General features: G+C 50.2%; 1 protein-coding gene and 1 non-coding gene across 2 annotated transcripts in view; one reads left to right on the top strand and one right to left on the bottom strand.

Moving 5' to 3' along the window:
* The first annotated feature begins 348 nt into the window (after nucleotides 1–348).
* DPYSL5 (dihydropyrimidinase like 5) overlaps nucleotides 349–14,991 on the top strand; it is a 76,522-nt gene continuing 61,879 nt past the window's right edge. The window contains exon 1 of the mRNA XM_004582662.2: nucleotides 349–727. The gene's annotated coding sequence lies outside the window, so the exon portion shown is untranslated. The remainder of the gene's footprint in view (nucleotides 728–14,991) is intronic.
* Nucleotides 13,458–13,564, bottom strand: LOC118760677 (U6 spliceosomal RNA). Its single transcript, XR_004996921.1, has one exon. It is a non-coding gene; the product is annotated as a U6 spliceosomal RNA (small nuclear RNA).

The following is a 14,991-nucleotide window of genomic DNA, read 5'->3' as shown; positions in this document are numbered from 1 at the left end:
GGAAGGCCCCTTCGTCTGCGAGGACGCCTCTCTCCCCTGGCAACCCGCTCGCCCTTTCCACCCTGCCGGCGTCTCCCTGGGTCCCAGCGTAGACCCCGCGCACCCGGGGGCAGCTGGGCCGAGCCGGGCAGAAGTGGCCTCCGCATTGTCTCAGCCCCTCGGGTGGGGTCCTCGGGCGAGGAAAGGGGAGGCGCTGTGTTCCCGGACCCGCCCCGTCGCCCTCCCAGGGGGCCCGGGCACAGGGCGTCCCAGCACGCTCGCTTTGTGAGGTGTCGGGAGTCACCATGGAAACCCAAAGGAACGCACAGAGGACCGCGGGGTAGAGTGGGGGGTCGACGATTCTCGGCCTCAGCCCCCTCTGGTCCCTCTAAGACCCCGGCCCTGAGGCAGGGACTGTCGGGAGTTGTAGTCCCAGGGCGGCGGCCGCGCGCGGCGCCGAGGATGCGGGACACCGCCTGTCCCCGCCTCCCCTAACCTGCTGAGTCGAGGTGGGGAGCACTGGGGAGGAGCCACAAGATCACTGATTGGCCCAGGCCTCTCCCAGCCCCCACCCCAATCCCCTCCCCCAGCTCGCCACTTCGGACTCCCGCGCCTGGCGCGCCGAGGCGGCCACCGAGCGAGCGCGCTTGCAGCCGCCGCCGCCCCAAGCCCCAGCAGCTCCCGCTCCGCGGAGAGTCGTCGAGACGGACGGACCGAAGGACCTTTCCGGCCGCAGCATCCCGGAGGAGTGGGTGATGGCAGGGGGGTAGCGGAAGGCTTGTCCTCCCCGGGCTGGGACATCCGTCTCGCTGGCTCTCTGTTCTCACCCCCACACTCCCCAGGCGCACAAAAGGGAGGCCGATCGGGGTGCGCCCAGGAGTACGGCGGTGGGGGTGTGGTTTGGGGTTGGGGATCTGCGCTTCGGGAGAAACTGGGGGCTAATCACCTCCCTTTTGTACGACCGCAGAGCTCGGCGCGGTGATGCCCGAGCTCGCAGTAGGCGTATAAGGTGTGTTCATGCGGTTTGCAAAGAACTGGGCTGGGCAGGTGACTTGAGTAAAGGGCCTTCACGGTCAACACACACATTCGCCGGTCCCGATGCAGGGTACGGCCGGAGGGTGGGGCGTCAGCATCTCTGGCCATTGGCCACTCCGAGGAGGGTCCCGGGTTGGCGCAGCTCCCCTCCCCCACTCACTTCCCACACACTGTGTCCACCCTGCGCGTTCGGACTGCGATCCGCCCAGTCTGAACCGGAGCAGCGGTCTGCTCCACTTGCCCGGCCAACGGTGCGGACGTCCGCCAGGGCGCACCAGCCGCCGGCGAGACACCTGCCCAAGCCACAAAGACCTCCCGCAGCCACCGAGCCTGGGGCGGGCTCTGTGCGGGCTCGCTGGGCTGGACTAAAACCGAGAAAGGCAGAGGTGAAGGCAGAGGCCTGGGGTCGCAAAAATATGGCAAGGGTGGGGAAAGTGGTTGGTGCCCGGTCTGGGGGAGGGGAGACTCGGATCAGGCTTTGGGGAGCCACGAGAGGGGGCGGGTAGGGTAGGGGAAAGAGCACAACGCAGGTGGCGCGAGGCGCGGCCGGGCCAGGGGAAGAATGGAGGGAGAGTATGCTAGAAGGTGGAAACCACGCTTGTTTGGCGAGGGAATCCTGGAGGGAGGCGGAGACCCGAGGCGCGGGGGAGGAAAGAGGGGCAGGCGGCATGAGGGCGGGTGAGACCCTCAGCCCTGGACACTGCCTGGCCGGCTGGGCGTGGTCCTCTGACCCGGACTGGCTCAGGGATGGCGGATCCCGTACAGAGGGGTTGGCCGACCCGGCGTGGAGCTTTGTCTTTCGGCTCGTTACACGCCCGTTAGGGATGCGTGCGAAATTGGGGGGGGAGAGTGCGAAATTGGGCGGGGGGGGGCGAGGGTTTGCAGCACCCTGAGAACAATAGCCGACCCGGGTGCCTGCCCGGGGCACAGCTGGACCCCGCCATGCACATGTGCCGTGTTCTGGTGCAGAAAATGCTTGGGCACGCGCCGTGTCTTTGAAGGTTGCGTTGGGGACACACACCCCCACTAGGAATTGCATGTGGGATTCGCGCAGTCCCCCACCCCGTGGTGTCACCGCCAGCCGCCTCCCTGGCTCCTGGTGGCTTCTCGTTAGCAGGGCGCTGTCGCGTTGTGACTGGCGGCTGAGACGTGGTGGGATTAGTGGCGCGCGGCGACGCACGTCCCAGAGCCCGAGGTCGCCTCTGTGTGGAGCAGGTGCAGAGCCCGCTTCTGGGAGCAGCGGGCTTTGTCTGCCGCGTTCAGTGTCTGCTTTGCGTTCTCCCGGGAACCGCAGGGCTGGTGTGAACTGGTACGAAGCTGGGGAACCGCCGCTGCAAGGGGGACCCGCCGAGGGCGCGGCTCGAGGTTTCACAGCCTGCAGCGGAGGCGGGGCGGGGAGGAGGGGGTTGGGGTGGAGGATGGAGCTGTCCTTTCCCCGTGACCACACCCAAGCCGGTGCATCCTTTGCTGATTTCGCTGGTATTGTCTGCTGACCTAAGGCGGGGATGTGGCTATGTGACAGGTGGTGGCCACCTGCCCCGGGGAAAGCAGATGAACAGAATGGAAACACAAAACGGGTTCCGCGGAGCTTTCTGCGCTCTGAGCCTGGCGCATGTCGCAGCCGTAGCGCCACAGGCTGATTAGTTCTCTATGGGACTAGGTTAGCTGTGAAGGCTGAATCTGTGTCACGAAGTCAATCGTTTTAAATCGGCATCATTCATTTTTTTCTAAAAGCAAAGCAGAAGTGTGTTTACTCCAAGGTGGAGGGACCCTGGTTTACCTGCAGAGCGTCATAGAAACCAATCGATATCACTTACATAGGCTAATAAGTTCACTGATGATTCCCTCCAGCCTGGAAGCCTGAGTATCGAAGGAAGAACTTAACCAGGCTGGTGGGTTTGGTGGGGGCTGTGGTGCATCTGCTGGTCCTTGCCCGGAAGGACTGCCTGCTGCTCCTGAGAGGGCGTCTTGCTGAGGACTGTGGCCACTGAAGTGAGCTGCAGGCATTATCTTGCTGGTTGTAGATGAGGGTGGCGCTTTGATGCAGGATGCCGAACTGCTGTAGAGGGCCAATCCAGACTGTTGCTCACAGGATGTTTTTAACTGGATTTGAGCTAAATTATGCACATTTCTGTATACCAGGCATACTCATGTAGGGTACTGGGAATCCCATCTTGGGAAAACCAGAAGGTTGGTTGTTTTTTTTTTTTTTAATATTTATTTTTATTGGAGAGAGATTTACAGAGAGGAGAGACAGAAAGATCTTCCATACCCTGGTTTCTCCCCAAGTGGCCACAACTGAGATGATCTGAAGCCTGGAGCTTCTTACAGGTCTCCCACATGGGTGGGTTCAGGGTCCCAAGGCTTTGGGCCATCCTCCACTGCTTCTCCAGGTCATAACCAGGGAGCTGGGTGGGAAGTGGAGCAGCCAGGGCACGAACTGGTGCCCACATGGTTCCTGGCATGTGCATGGTGAGGATCTAGCCACTGAGTCACCATGCCAGCCCCAACGAAGAATTTTTCTTACAAAAGAGCCACAAGCTGAAATATGGGCAAAGTTTCCGCAGGCACCATTTTGTTGGTTTACTCTCTTTGTAATAATTATGTGGGTTTTTAGAAAGGTACCGTCCTACTAAAGCCCATCATCTATTTAATCAAAAAATGAGAAATGCTCATCAGCGTGAGCACCCTAGTTTTACAGGGGAAGGGGATAAGAAGCTGCACCCCTCCCCCACTGTTGCCCTCACCTTCTGCTGCGGCTGCTTCCATGAAAACCCCTGGGGGACAGAACCCAGAGTGGAGGGAAACAGGTGGTCCTGGAGAAGGGACTTGATGTCTGCAGAATTCCATGCCTAACCCTCATCCCCCTGAGCTTGGGGACTTAGCCACAAGCCCAGGAAGCCCTGGCCCTCTTCACCGTGACCTCTTTGAAGTGCCCACAGGAGCTGGGGCAGTTGGGGTGTCCTCGGGGCTCTCTGAGGCACAGAGCTTCCTTATGTGCTGTCTCCACTTCTCCCTCTCCTCCTCCCCTGAGTTTCTGGGGATCCCTGACTGAGATTTCAATGTGATCTTCACATACACTCTTCAAAGCTGGAGGCTAGGGCCTGGCACCATGGCTCAGTTGGCTAATCCTTCTCCTTGCAAGCGCCAGGATTCCATATGGGTGCCAGTTCTTGTCCCAGCTGCCCCACTTCCCATCAAGCTCCCTGCTTATGGCCTGGGGAAGCAGTGGAGGATGGCCCAATGCCTTGGGACCATACAACTTTGTGGGAGACCCAGAAGAAGTTTCTAGCTTCAGAACAGCCCAGTTCCAACCATTCTGGCCATTTGGGGAGTGAACCAACAGATGGAAGATCTTTCTGTCTCTCCATCTCTTTGTAAGGCTACCTTTCCAATGAAATAAATCTTAAAAAAAGAAGAAGAAGCTAGAAGCCAAAGGTCACAGTGACCCCAGGTAAGCCCCCTGAGGCTGGAGGACACACTTCTATAGGTCTTCTTTTGGCTCATGGCTCAGGGAGCTCTTGGGAACTAGAGATACTGAGCTGCTTAGAAAGATGTCTGAGACTGTGTCTGTCTTCTGGGGCAAAACAAAACAAAAACAAACCTCATTTTTGATAGAATCTGGTCCTGTGTTCCTTGAGCTATAAGAAAAGATTTCAGAAAAACCTTCTAAGCCTTCTCTTTAAAAAATTGATTTATTTATTTTTACTGGAAAGGCAAATTTACAGAGAGAAGGAGAAATAGAGACAAAGATCTTCCATCCACTGGTTCACTCCCCAAATAGCTCAACCAATCTGAAGTCAGGAGTCAAGAGCTTCTTCCAAGCATGTGGGTGCAGGGTCCCAAGACTTTGGGCCATCCCTCACTGCTTTCCCAGGCCACAGGCAGGAAACTGGATGGGAAGTGGAGCAGCTAGGACACAAACCAGCGTTCATATGAGATCCTGGTGCTTGCAGGGGGAGGATTAGCCAACTGAGCCATGGTGCCATGCCCCGGTGTATTTTTTAGTTTCAGGGTTTCTGCTTCTTTTATAGGATCCTGTAGAACAGTCATATAGAAAATCTTTATAGAAATTGGCCTAATATGGGAGCAAATAAGAATTTTTTTCAAGTAAACCACAATTTTCTTGCATTGCAGTTTAATAAATAAGAAATAATTTCAAGATTGCTTGCCTTAAATTTTTTATGAGAACATGAAAAGTTCAAGTCCTAGCCTATGAATCTTTGATGAACTTGGATATTTATTTATTAGAGAATACCAATGATAGACTAAAGAACTTCACAGAGGACCAGGATTCAGGATCGTTCTCTTGCTGTCTCTGTGACTCATTTCCTTCTAAAGTGAGCAGGCTGCACTGGGCCCTGTTTTGTCCCTGGCCCAGGGCCACCCCCACCGCACATACCCAGGCTCCAAAGTGAGAGGCACTGGCCGGAGAGCTAGACTCTGAGCCAGAAAGCCTGGGTTCAAGTCCCAACTCTGCCACATTTTGTGTCTCATGACTCAGTGTCCTCCTCTGTACACGAGGATGGTCTGAGATGCTCTGAGTGTCCCTCCAGGGTGGTCTGGGATGCTCTGAGTGTCCCTCCAGGGTGGTCTGGGATGCTGAGTGTCCCTCCAGGACGGTCTGAGATGCTCTGAGTGTCCCTCCAGGTTGGTCTGGGATGCTCTGAATTAGAATGCACATACAGTGTCAACTTAAGTGCTCAAGTAGTGTCAGCCAGTGCCATCACTATTGACGTTATACTCTGCCCCCATGACGCCACCATCTAACCTTTCATCCCAGGAGACCAGGAGATCTACAGTGAGGACTGAGTCCCTTCTGTAACTGCCATTGTGCAAATCCTAACCATGGGCTTATGCCCAAGATTGTTCCCTGGTCGCCCTGGAATGTTCCAAAAGTGCCCCGTCGTCTACCTACTGTGGAATCTGCCTGCTCCCAGGCTGTCTGAAAGTGTCCTCGGGCACCCATGATTGGGTTGGGGAGGAGCTAGTCTGAGGCTGTTGCATTCTTGGAGTGGGAGACAGCAACCAGGTTTGATGGACAGCTGACTATTAGGAACAGCTAAGTGAAACATCTACTACTATGCGTCCTCCTCCTTCCCTAGGTCTGTTCATCTCACATGCATGTTTTAAGCACTTGCTTAAAGCCTTGGCATGGGTGTGATCCCATAGTTAGCCCCTAGGATTTTCCTGGCTTTACAGAGGAGGCAGACTTCCCAAATCACCTGGAAAAGGAAGGCAGGACTGGAGCTCAAGTCCCAGGGCTGTGCCTGGGGTCTGGCCCCATCACCTGCTGGTGCATGCACCTGTGGGGCAGGCACTCAGCACCAGAAACTGTAGCTGGGCCTGTGCTGGTTGCAGGCTGAAGCCTGGACTGCATCTCTTCTTCCTGCATCCTGGTTTTTCCCATCTGCTGGTTACACTAACCAGAGAACTCTCCCTCCTGTCAACTGATTGTCAGTGTTACCCTCATCTAGTAAGTACTTAAATCCACAGTCCTTGAGATAAGTCTTTGGAAAACTGGGCACTGAAACATTGCCAAGCTGATACATACACAAAAAACTAACTATTCCAAGTTCCATGCTTTAGAATAATACCCCAAGCTGGGAACCTCACTAGTTGGGTGTCAGGAAAGGAAAGGATTTGACAGTGGGGTACCAATGATAAAGTGGTGTGCCATGCCTTGTTTCCCATGAAACAGATCTTCTTTTCTCGTCCTTATAGTTTCCAGCACAAAATATTTTCGAGTTAGCATTCACAGAGACTCTAGAAAGGGCACTTAAACTAATGATTCGGGCTGTTTGATGATAGCATTTTCCATCCACCTAGACCCCTGGCTCCCCGCTAAGTTCAAAATCATTTGGCTCAAGTGAAGCTTGGATTTTAAGGAATGAGAAGGGAGGACTTAATACAGTCCCTGGTCGAGCACTGGGCCACGTGCTACCCCCTGACATCCGCCTGTTTGAGGGGCTTGGCAGGGTTTCCTCCGGCTGCAGCTCTCAGAATCCCTGCACCTCTGGGTCTTCCACACACTGCGGGAGCCTGGTCCTCAATCCCACCATCTCTGCCATCTCTGCATCGCATCACTGACCCTGTCTTGGCTGTTCCCCACTGTGTTGGGCGTGGCTCTTAGTATCAATGCCTTGGGTCTTTATTCTCCCTTCTTTTGTCTGTGCCTGTCCTTCCCTTTTTGTCCCCGGGGCAGAGCAAGATTCATTGTTGCCTCCTGTTTTTTGTTTTTGTTTTTTTTTTTCCACCACTTTCCCCAGTTTCCTTCCCCTGTGCACTGATACTTTCTTTTTATTTTAAACTCCAAATGTCACCCTGATTTTTCTCACTCAGTGCCTTCATGCCTGTTTCCACCATATGGGAAATCCTTTCAACTTTGGTTCTGGTGTTACTTGGATTGTGTTAAGGTTGCCATGTTGCAGGGTTGGCAAAACACACACGTAAAATGGCGACTTTTGTAGGAAGAGTGGCTGAGGGTGTATTTTTGAAGATGCGTTTTTTTTTTAACCTTTTAGGGAAGTATGACAGATGCACAGAGAGTATACAGCTTGTAAGTGTGCAGCTTGGGAGGGTTTTTGCAACCTGAGCATCACTGCATCATCAATGCCAAGTTAAACGCTAAGAGGCCAAAGGCCACCACGTTCCTTGGGTCCTCTCCTGATCACTGCTTTGCTCTGAGGGCCCTAGTTGCCGACGACCTGACTTGGAATAGCATGGAGCACAGTTGCCAGATCTGGATCTTTTTACAAATGGATTCTTGAGTACTTTTTCCTGCCTGCTTTTGCCCACTGTTACTTTTTGTGAGATTCCTTGTATTGTGGCATCCAGTTGACTCCTTTTTCATTGTTGTGTAGCATTCTGTATATAGGTAATACCACTGTTTACCCCTTCCTATTTTTTTTTTTTTAAGATTCTTTTATTTCTATTTGAAAGGTAAAAGTTACACAGAGAAATCTTTCACCTGCTGGTTCACTACTCAAATGGAGCTTCTTTCTGGTCTCCCATGTGGGTGCAGGAGCCAAGTCACTTAGGTCATCTTCCACTGTTTTCCCAGGAGCATTAGCAGAGAGCTGGGTTGAAAGTGGAGCAGCTGGGACTCGAACCAATACCATATGGGATGCTGACACTGCAGTCGGTAGCTTTACTTGCCACACCACAGGGCCAGCCCTTCCATGTGTTGTTGATGTGCTGTGTAGATGGTTTCCAGTTTGGGGCTGCCTTGATCTCTGTTGCTTTGACATTTTAATATGTGTATTTTGGTGACTATGTGTTTGCTTTTGTGAGGGTATGTATTTTGGAGTAAAATTACTGAGTGAAGTGTTGCGTGTTAGTAAATTGTGCCAGACAATAAGATTAATGGAGAAATTTTTAACTAAAAAAAAATTACTTCAAGGTATACAATGTTGTAAGCAGTATTTGATCGGAGATTGCTTGGAAACTTACTCTTGAGCAAAAAGCAGTGCTTTAAGCTACGTCTGTGATGCCAGAGTCATTTATCATTTAAAAAACATTAGTTTTCAGGCATCGTCCATTAAGAAACTGGTTAGCTGGCTGGTTGAAATGAACACTTTGACTGATTGATTGTTAAAATTCTATATTCTTGTTTATTTATTCAAAGGGCAAAGAGACCAAGAGACAGTCAGACAGCTACCATGCACTGGGTGGCTGCCCAGATGCCTTCTGTGGCCAAGTGTGGGCCAGGGCTAACGCTGGCAGCCAGGAACATTATGTTCTGTTCTTTCATCTGATGTTACAAGGAAAAAAAAAAACACTTTTTCCATACTTTTTCCATATCTCTCCCTAATTTACAATTGTAATGCTTTTTTAAGAAAGACGTATTTGTTGGAGAGGCAGAGAGAGAGAGAAGAGAGGCTTTCATCTGTCCTCTCCCCAAATATCCTTGGTGGCCAGGGCTTGGCTAAGGCCGGAGCTAGGAGCCTGAAACTCAATCCAGGTCTCCCACCTGGGCGACAGGAACTCAGCTGGCATTAGCAGGAAGCTGCATCAGGAGCAGAGGTGGGAATCAAAGTTAGGTGCTGAGACATGAGACAAACGTATCTCTGTCAGTAGGCCAAACACCCACCTCAACAAACATAAGCCCTGAAGGGGTCACCTGCCCTTGCACTGGAATGTCTGGAACACAGCCTGCCCAGTTCCTTGACTCGCAGCCTGGGAGCTCAGGACGCAGGATTCATGACCCACAGAAAGGGAGAGGACCCCATGGTGGGTCGTTTTGCTACACTGCACAGAAAAGCAGCATGGGCACAGGGCTTCTTCCTACGTTAGCCGTCAGGGACCGTGTGAGTAAAATGGGGTCCACAGGCGTCCCTGGGATTCTGGGACATGTGACTACTTCTATGTTCACAGTCCACACCTTCCTCCCTCACTTTGCCTCATGAATGCCTGGCTTCACTTGTTTAGCATTTTTCCTTCTGAGTTGCTGCTTTCCCGCAACTTCCCTATCCCCGCCTGGTCCCTGGCTTCTAGCCCGGTGGAGGTGGGGAGCCAAAGGTTGTTGACTGTGGTGGGAGTCACCAGGATGTTGGGTCCTCCGAGGCTCTGTCAGGGAAAGGCAGAGCTACGTAGGCCGCATTTTGTGAGAGGCAGGTTAGGGCCGAACTGTGCAGAGCAGTCTGCCAGCAGCAGTAGGCGTGGCAAACGGGGCCGTGCAGCCCTCGTCCATGTGCACAGCCCATTCCATAGCTTTGTTGTGCTTTCTTCTGGCTGTGTGGAGGGTTCTTGTGGATATGCCCTGCACCGTTAGTCCCTGTGTGAGTCAGCTTTGTGGGACAACAAAATGAACCACCTGGGGCAACTCGCTGTACCAAGCGAAGAGGTTTATGGAGCTCACAGCTTTGTAAGTTCAAATGCAACATCAGGTGGCCCCATGGGTTTGGTGTTTAGTGAAGGAGGCAGACAGCAGAGCATGTGCTGATGGAGGACCACACAGTGACCCAGGAAGGCTGAGCCCAAATCAGGCTTGTAGAACCAGCGGTGACCCCCTCCCCGACCCTTTCAGGACCTCCCTAGAGGCCCGCCTCCCAATCACCACAGCTGGAGTAAGTTTCCACCTTTGTAGTCCCATTAGCATTTGACTTTGGAACTGAAGCATTTACATGACTTCTAGAGCCCAATCCTGCGTGAACTGCATTAGTCTTTTTTTTTTAAAGATTTATTTATTTTATTACAAAGTCAGATATACAGAGAGGAGGAGAGACAGAGGAAGATCTTCCATCCAATGATTCACTCCCCAAGTGAGCCGCAACAGCCGGTGCACACCGATCTGAAGCCGGGAATCTGGAACCTCTTCCGGGTCTCCCACGCAGGTGCAGGGTCCCAACGCATTGGGCCGTCCTCAACTGCTTTCCCAGGCCACAAGCAGGGAGCTGGATGGGAAGTAGAGCTGCCGGGATTAGAACCGGCGCCCATAGATCCTGGCGCGTTCAAGGCAAGGACTTTAGGCACTAGGCCACGCCGCCGAGCCCTGCATTAGTCTTCTTAATGGAATAGGCCCAGTGAGCCCAAGCACCTGTACTATGAGACTGAGCTTACAGGATAGGTAAATGGTTTCTGTCTGGGTAAAAATAACGCCATTTTCTCCTTCAACCCTCTCCCCTCATCATCCACCCCCTACACACATTAGATTGTAGTAACAACACATATTCACTATAAATGACTTAACTAACACTAGGACAACCCACTACATGGTAGCAGAAATCATAGACCACACAGTGTGGAGTTAGCTTTAAGCTGGCCACCTGTCCCAAGGCCTGGGCAGTCCCACAGCTTACTCACCCTTTGCCATGGAAGGATATTGTACCCACGCCTCAGGGGTCGTCTGCAAGCTACCTCTGTGTGCTTCATTGCTTTGATTTCTACCACTGGCATCCTGGGAGTCAAGTTGCAGAGTGAGGACCCTCTTAAAATCTTAGTGGAGGACTCCTTGTATGTTTCCAGAAGAGTGGGCCTGATCATTCACATTTCCAATGGCAACAGCCAAGGTGGCCCTTACAACCACTCCCCACCTCACCCTGCCCCTGTCAGCCGGCACCCTAGGGTTTTTGCCATCCTTTGGGGCTGCCACTTGCATTGCCTCCATGGCTGGATTAGATTTGCTCATCTGTGAGTGTTTACCAATGTCTGTGCCAGATTTCCTGTCTCCTGATTCTTCCCCAAATAACCAGTACATTCAGGGGCTAAGCCAGGCTGAAGCCAGGAGCCTGAAACTCCATCTAGGTCTCCCCCACGTGGGCTGTTTCTGCTGCTTTCCCAGGCACATAAGCAGAGAGCCGGATGGAAAGCAGGGTAGCCAGGACTTGAACTGGCAAGGATACCAGTGTTGCAGGCAGTGACTTGACCCACTTGCCACAGTGCCAGCCCCTGGTTAGTATCTTCTACTTTGTCAAATTTTGAACTTTTTTTTTAGTTTTTTATTATTATTATCATTTTATGATACAGTTCCATAGGCTCCTGACATTTCCCTTATCCCCTCCCCAGTTCCCTCCCCCCACCTAGTTCCTCTATATCATTACTAAAATACAGTTCTTCATACACAGTCATATGTCCATCATTGCGGGCATGGACAATGGCAGAGAGTCCAGCATCCTATTGTCAAGATATAGTAAACAGTTTCATCGTAAGTCCATCTTTGTCTGAAAGTAGAAATGAACACTACATTGTATCCTCACATCTGGATGTTAGTCTCCATTTCACAGCTACTGTACATCCCCTCAAATGAAAAGTCATATTACAAAATCAACAATAGAAAGAAAAATAGAAATTTACAATGCCATGAAGTTAAATGACATATTACTAGATATAACAGTCTCCATTACACAGCCACTATACATCCCCTCAAATGAAAAGCCACAAAACAAAATCAACATCAGGGAGAAAAAAAGAAATTAACGACACCATGAAGTTAAATAGCATGCTACTAAATGACTAACGTGTAGCTGAAGAAATGAAAATCAAGAACCCTCTTGAAGAAAATGATGCTGCTGTATGATCTACGAGTCATTGAATGATTTAATCAGAAGAAAGTGTTTTGAAGAGATGAAACTAACAGAAAACAACAAAACCCATGCAATATAGTTTCTGCTGATTTTTGTTAATGAAGTGTGTCTCTTCTAGACAATAAATAGATGGATTTTGTTTTTTAATCCAGTCTACTAATCTATGATGTTTGATTGATGAGTTTAAGCCATTTACATTCAGAGTTTAATATGTATGGGTGGTACTTTGGTCCTGTCATTTTAGGAATGGGTTGTTCATTGGTTTAGTCTTCTGTTGTCATTTTACTGGGATGTTCTTCCCATTTGCCTTTGGTTTTGTTGGGTGCTATTCCTCTTCTCTGTGAAGAGAACATCTTGAAGTATCATTTACAGGGCAGGTTTGGAAGAGGCGAATTCTTTTAATTTTTCTTGACTGTGGAAGAATTTTATTTCATTTTTAAAGACAAAGCTTTGCTGGATATGTTATCCTAGGCCGACAATTTTTTTCTTTTAGAATCTGAAATATATCACTCCATTCTCTTCTTGCCTGTAGATTTTCCTGTGAGAGATTTTCTGTGAGTTTAATTGGCATTCCTTTATATGTCAGTTGATTTTTTTTCACATGCACCTTTAAGGATCTTTTCCTTATGTTCAATTGAAGAGAGCTTGATGACCATGTGTCTTGGTGAAGATCGCTTTTGATCAAGCCTGTTGGGAGTTCTGTGCCCCTCCTGGATCTTGTTTCCCAATTCTTTCTCTAGATTAGGGAAATTTTCTTTTATTATTTCATTAAATACATTTGCAAACTCAGCTTCTCTTTCTGCACCTTCTGGGACTCCCATAACTCTTAGATTTGGCCTCTTAATAGTGTCTTTCAATTCTTGAATACTTTTTTTGGTCTGATCCTGCTCTGCTTACAACTTTTTGTTTGCTTCCCCCGATGACAGGAAATACCTTCCAATTCTGAGATTCTTTCTTCTGCTTGCTTCATTCTGTTTTGGAGACTCTCCATTATACTTTTAATTTGCTCTACTGTGTTCTTAATTTCTGATATATCAGCCTTGATTTGCTTTATTGCTTCCTTAAATTCTTTGAACTCTTGTATGTGTTTCTCATTGTTGATTAGAAGCTTTAAAATGAGTTTTATGAATTCTGTGTGCCCCATTTTCTCGATGTCTTCCTCAGTTAATTCTGAGGTTGACATAGGGTTTTGCTCCTTTGCAGGGGAGTTTTCGGTAATATTCATTGTGCCTTGGTCTCTTCTTTTGCTCTTGGTCATTGCACTTCTGGTTAGCAGAGTCTTGGGGCAGGTTTCTAAGCTGTGTCACCCACAGGTCTACAATGCGATTTTACTTATTGCAGTTGGTACACAACACTTTGCTTGCAGCCAATTGTGCCACAACCTCCAGCAAGTTCCAGGTCTGGGTTCTTTTTTTTTTTTTAAATATGGAACGCTTCATGAATTTGCGTGTCATCCTTGCGCAGGGGCCATGCTAATCTTCTCTGTATTGTTCCAATTTTAGTATATGTGCTGCCGAAGCGAGCACCAGGTCTGGGTTCTTATGTCAGATTCCCACTGTGGTCTCCACAGCCCCAGCTCCTGGCTCACCACTCTCCACCTCCTGTGATACAGTACTGAGGCTGCACTGTTGTCTCTGCAACCTTTCTCCCCTTTCCAGTTGGAGCAGGTTCCAGGATTAAGGATACACCAGGTGTCCTATATAGTTAGGTTGTTGGTGGTGCTGATCTTGTTGGAACCCATTGGACTTTAGGTCTGGGTGCCACATGGACCTATTTTGACCTGTACGATGCCACAGTCGGTATTATTTTCCTGCAGGACCAGTGCAATCCACGGAGCTCAGTGAGTTCTTGTGAGATCAGCACATGCACAGTTCACTATTGTCCCCTGCAGTCCCAAAGCTATTGCCACAGTGTACAAAATGGCGCCTGATGTACCACTACTAGAGTTCTTGATCTGCTGGCAGTCAGGTCTGAGGGCTACCCAGACCTGCCCCGGGTGTAACCTGTAGTATGCCACGTTGCTGCAGTTAACTGAGTCAGAAATGAGTTCACTACCAGCTCAGCGTATGCTCAGTCCTTTCCCTTGCCTTTGCCTCCTTACGCAAAATGGTGCCCAATTCTGCTCTAGGGGGCTGACTGGGCTGTGAAATCCACCCTGTTCTCACACTGCCCATCTGGGATCTGCTGCTGTGTCTCTGCTCCTGGTTAAATCAAACAGACCAGCAGGACGGACAGTTCTTTGTCTGGGTTCACCTCCCAAGCTCCCAGTGAAAGTCCCTTCCCACCTGGTTGCTGGTGTAGTTCTGGCTGCTGGTGGGGCTCAGATAGCTGTTAGTTGAATGCCACTGGAGTATCAGTCACTGCAACACCACACCGTTGTGTCCACTGCTTTCCTGTGTCTGTCAGTCTCCAGGTACCCTTCTGCTGTTGTTCTGTCCTTTCCCGTTTCCTGGAATATGTCCTCTCTACTTCATCCTGATTAAATGTTTTTCCATCTGTTTAAACGTGTCCTTACCCTATTCCGCCATCTTGATTCTCCAAATTTTGAACTTTTTATTGGTGATATCAGAGGAGTATCTTCTTTTGTGGCTTTCAGGTTTCTAGGCTTGAATTAAAATCTCTCTTTTTGCCTTGCTTACGCATGTGATTTTTTTTTAAAGATTTATTTTATTACAAAGTCAGATATACAGAGAGGAGGAGAGACAGAGGAAGATCTTCCATCCGATGATTCACTCCCCAAGTGAGCCACAACGGGCCGATGCGCGCCGATCCGATGCCGGGAACCAGGAACCTCTTCCAGGTCTCCCACGCGGGTGTAGGGTCTCAATGCATTGGGCCATCTTTGACTGCTTTCCCAGGCCACAGGCAGGGAGCTAGATGGGAAATGGAGCTGCCGGGATTAGAACCGGCGCCCATATGGGATCCCGGGGCATTCAAGGTGAGGACTTAAGCC

The sequence above is a fragment of the Ochotona princeps genome, chromosome 8 (assembly GCF_030435755.1).
Source record: "Ochotona princeps isolate mOchPri1 chromosome 8, mOchPri1.hap1, whole genome shotgun sequence".
NCBI classification, from domain to species: Eukaryota; Metazoa; Chordata; class Mammalia; order Lagomorpha; family Ochotonidae; genus Ochotona; species Ochotona princeps.
This window is presented reverse-complemented; position numbering and strand designations above follow the sequence as displayed.